Genomic DNA, 5,096 nt, shown 5'->3' with positions numbered 1-5,096 from the left:
CTACTTAAACCTAACCAACCTAAGGACATCACACACACCCATGCCCGAGGCAGGATTCGAACCTGCGACCGTAGCAGTCCCGCGGTTCCGGACTGCAGCGCCAGAACCGCTAGACCACCGCGGCCGGCCTGAGTGTGAGTCTTCTACTATGTAAGAGCTCCGTATACCTGGATATAAAGATCATTTCCTAACTGCAACAATTCACATGGAGGTGACATAAATCATGGGATACCACCTAATATCGTGTTGGACCTCTTTCATCCCGGCTTTGTGCAGTAGTTCGAAGTGTAAAGGAGTCAAATAGTCTTTGAAAATCCACTACACAAATACTGCTCATGCTGCCTCTATAGCCGCCATAGTAGCGAAAGTGCTGCCAGCGCAGGATTTTGTGCACGGACTGCCCTCTCGGTTTTGTCCCATTAATACTGGATGGGATTAATGTCGGACAGGCTCGGTGGCCAAACCATTCGCTCTAACTCTCCAGAATGTTCTTCGAACTAAGAGCGAACACCTGTGACACGGCGACATGGCACATTGTCATATAAAAACATTTTCATCGTTGTTAGGGAGCATGAAGTCCATGAAGATCTGTAGATGGTCTCCAAGTTGCTAAATATAACCATTTGTAACTTCCTGGCAGATTAAAACTGTGTTCCCGACCGAGACTCGAACTCGGGACCTTTGCCTTTCGCGGGCAAGTTTCGCAGGAGAGCTTCTGTAAAGTTTGGAAGGTAGGAGACGAGGTACTGGCAGAAGTAAAGCTGTGAGTACCGGGCGTGAGTCGTGTTACGGTAGCTCAGTTGGTAGAGCACTTGCCCGTGAAAGGCAAAGGTCCCGAGTTCGAGTCTCGGTCGGGAACACAGTTTTAATCTGCCAGGAAGTTTCGTATCAGCGCACACTCCGCTGCAGGATGAAAATCTCATTCTGATAACCATTTGTAGTCAATGATCGGTTCAGGTGGACCAGAGGATCCAGTCCATGTAAACTCACCCCCTCAATTACGGAACCACTACCAGCTTTCATAGTGCCTTGTTGGCAGATTATGTCCATGCCTTCGTGGGGTCTCCGCCACACGCGAACCCAACCATCAGCCCTTACCAACTGAAATCGGGACTTATTTGACCAGGCTACGGGTTTCCAGTCGTTTAGGGTCAAACCGGTTTAAGGTCAAACCGGTTTAAGGTCAAACCGGTGTGGTCACCAGCCTAGTGCTGTTAGCAAAAGCACTCGCGTCGGTCGTCTGCTGCCACAGCCCATTAGCGCCATATTTCGGCTCACTGTCCTAACGGATACGTTCGTCGTACGCCCCAAATTGATTTCTGTAGTTATTTCAGGCAGTGTTGCTTGTCTGTTACCACTGACAACTCTATGCAAACGCCGCTGATCTCGATCGTTTATTGAAGGCCGTCGGCCCCGCGCTGTCCTTGGTGAGAGGTAATATAGTATTCTCGGCACACTCTTGACACTGTTGATGTCGGGATACTGAATTCCTTAACCATTTCCGAAATGGAATGTTCAAATGGTTCAAATGGCTCTGAGAACTATGGGACTTAACTTCTGAGGTCATCAGTCCCCTAGAACTTAGAACTAATTAAACCTAACTAACCCAAGGACATCACACACATCCATGCCCGAGGCAGGATTCGAAGCTGCGACCGTAGCGGTTGCCCGGTTCCAGACTGTGGCGCCTAGAACCGCTCGGCCACACCATCCCACGTTCACAGTACGTCAATTGCCGTTGTGTGGCGATAATCATCTGACATCTTTTCACATGAATCATCTGAGTAAAAATGACAGCTCCTTTTGTACGCGATATTACCGCCGTCTGTATACGTGTACATATGAGTTGCTATCCATTGACTTCGATGCCCTCCGTGTATATTCCTTAACACTATTCGACAGCTCGTGAAAAGAGTACTGAAGTGGAGCAGTACAAGTTGAAACGCTTCTTTTGTCCATGTTTAGGAGCTGCCCTGGCGCCGCGCGAGGTTATACTCGCAGCAGCGTTTAGAAGGCATGCTTTGTGCCGTGCACGAGACGTATTGGGCAATTCACTCCTCTGCGGATTTAATCAGAAACTTGTACTAGTGGTCTTTAAGTAGTTCTTTGTACTGTTACACTATACAGTCAGTTCCACAAGGAAGTGTACACACTTATCTGTACCGAGCGAGGTGGCGCAGTAGTTAGACACTGGACTCGCATTCGGGAGGACAACGGTTCAATCCCGCGTCCGGCCATCCTGATTTAGGTTTTCCGTGATTTCCCTAAATCGCTCCAGGCAAATGCCGGGATGGTTCCTTTCAAAGGGCATGGCCGACTTCCTTCCCTGTCCTTCCCTAATCCGATGAGACCGATGACCTCGCTGTCTGGTCTCTTTCCCCAACACAACCAACCAAACACTTATCTGTATGAAAAAAAGACAATACTATAAATATATGTTTACATGAAAATATATGTTATTACAAATTGTACAATTACCTAATAGTTAATCCAGTCGTCGTCATTATCGATTATAGCTTGGCACCTTAGCCTTCTATCCGGTAATTCACCACGTTTCCAACCTCTAAATATCGTTTGATCCACTTCACAACGAATGTCTTCGACTTTCTAAGAATTTTAACAGCAGCTCCATATGAAACCTTGGGTCCCTTTTGATGATTTACCAGGGATACTGCCTCGTGACGCTTCAGATATTTTGCACTCACTTTAAACTGCAACCTGCAAAACTAGTCGTTCAACTATCACACTGTTTATCTATACACTGTGCAAAAGGGCACTAGTTACATAATCGAGACCACTACCAGATATGTCGCTGCGGACGTTACATTTAAAATTGTGGCGTACACTTTCTTGTGGAACTGATTGTAAAACCTAAATTCGGATCGCCAACCTTTCTTTGACCTGTGAGATAGGGTTAAACTACTGCAATATCAATAATAGAGACCCTGTAGAAATCCAACTTCTTCCAAAGTGCCGCGGGGGGTTTGCCGAGCGGTCTATAGCGCTGCAGTTGTAGACCGTGCGGCTGGTCCCGGCGGAGGTTCGAGTCCTGCCTCGGACTGGAGTGTGCTCGTCACTAACAGATCATTCACCACTTCCAATTGGACCCTAACAACTCCAGTTGATAATCTCCACATTACAAACTAGAAATACATTTGAAACTACCTGGTTGTATTGTATATTAAATGTTATCTGCGCTGGGAGGATACAGTGAAACTTGTTAAATTCTAACCAAGAGAATATCATTTCTTGGGGATCCGGCATTTACTTACGATGCAGAAAGTTTCACTTATGCATTACCGAGCACGTGCTGACTTCCCATCCGATGCGCTTGAGCAGACATCGAGAATTTGAACTTTGTTTTAGATTCCATGTTATTCTTATCGATGTGTCGATGTGCCCTAAACAGTTATGGCTCCTTGTTATCTCTGTATTCAGTTTGAATTACCCAGTATTAGTTACGGTAAAACAAGAGGAATTCTTCGGAGGAATGTGGCCTATAAGAATGTTTTGCATTGAGTTTCTAATTTTTTATCAGTTTACCTTCCATTACGAAAGCGGGTGCACTAAGCGACTGTGATCTGAGTTATAAATGATAGAGTACAGCAAAAAAGTTGCCCTTTTTTTGGAAGTGTTGTTTGGCAAATCCCGATTTCGGCTAGTGCATAGCCATTATCAGCGCATGTCTCAAGGACATGCATTGAGACTAGGAAATAGTGCCCTGACAATGGCTAGACAGTAGCCTAAATCTGGATTAGCTGAAAAAACCTACAAAAAAAAACAACTGATTGCTGTGCTTTATCAATTATAAATATTTCTAACTTTTGCTTGCAGAGCTGAGCTACGTGTAGTAAACACGGGGGGAGGTAGAAGGGGGAAACGATTAGAATTCATCAAACTTTTCACTGTCTCTTGGAGCACGCAATCCTACTTCTTTAAACATTTTTTAAAATGTATTTCTTGCATCACAAATTATGGTAAAGTCAAAATCAGTACTCTATAAACCAGAAAAACAAAAATACTGTAACTGTTGTTTAATTTAAAATTCGAAAGTGCAATATGAAAACAATGCGCCTACGCGGCGTATTACAAGGAAATGAATGATACCCCGACATGCACAGGGCGACAGTTATTGAACTATATCAAATAAAATCCTCATGACTTCTGAACGATTTGCGTTAGGACGTTCAAACTGCACGGTTAGCCGTGGGGCACGATGGGAAATAGCATGGTTTGGTTTAGCGACGAAGCCCACTTTCCTTTGGATGGGTCCGTCAATAAGCAAAACTGGCGCACTTGGCGACTGAGAATCTGTATTGCGCGATGGAGAAGTCTCTTCACCCTCAGCGGGTGACTGTGTGGCATGCAATTTCCAGTCACAGAATAATCGAGGCTTTATAGAATTATGAACAGCCGACCAGTTGCAATGGGTAAAGAAATCTTTACCTAGGTTTCAACAAATTTAAATTTGTCTTCTTCAGAAGGTGGCAATTTTACATTAGTATGGACTGATGTATCATCGCCGTTTTTACATGACAAACCCTATTTTTAGGGCTATATTTTAATTTGGACAAATGGATCTATGCAGACATTTGTAAAAACGGCGATGATACATCAGTCCATACTAATGTAAAATTGCCACCTTCTGAAGAAGACAAATTTAAATTTGTTGAAACCTAGGTAAAGATTTCTTTACCCATTGCAACTGGTCGGCTGTTCATAATTCTATTACGTGGAACCGTTGCTGTTGTGCAGCTATGTTTAAAATACTGAAAATCGAGGCTTTATTCCTCAGTGACACGATGACTACCGAACGGTACGTGAATGTTTTGAAAGATGATTTCATCCCCACTGTCGTAAGTGATCCTGATTTCCAATCCACAAGATGTGGTTGTCCACACACATAGTATCCAGAATGAGATTTTCACTCTGCAGCGGAGCGTGCGCTGATATGAAACTTCCTGGAAGATTAAAACTGTGTGCCGGACCGAGGCTCGAGCTCGGGACCTTTGCCTTTCGCGAGCAAGTGCTCTACCAACTGAGCAACCCAAGCACGACTCGCCCCCCGTCCTCACAGCTTTACTTCCACCAGTACC

General features: G+C 44.7%; 1 non-coding gene across 1 annotated transcript; it reads left to right on the top strand.

Moving 5' to 3' along the window:
• Positions 1-785: 785 nt before the first annotated feature.
• Positions 786-860, top strand: Trnas-uga (transfer RNA serine (anticodon UGA)). Its single transcript has one exon. It is a non-coding gene; the product is annotated as a tRNA-Ser (tRNA).
• Positions 861-5,096: the final 4,236 nt, after the last annotated feature.

Source organism: Schistocerca nitens, chromosome 1 (assembly GCF_023898315.1).
Source record: "Schistocerca nitens isolate TAMUIC-IGC-003100 chromosome 1, iqSchNite1.1, whole genome shotgun sequence".
Lineage (NCBI taxonomy): Eukaryota > Metazoa > Arthropoda > Insecta > Orthoptera > Acrididae > Schistocerca > Schistocerca nitens.
Note: the sequence above shows the minus strand (reverse complement) of the source record. Positions and strands in the feature narration are given on the sequence as shown.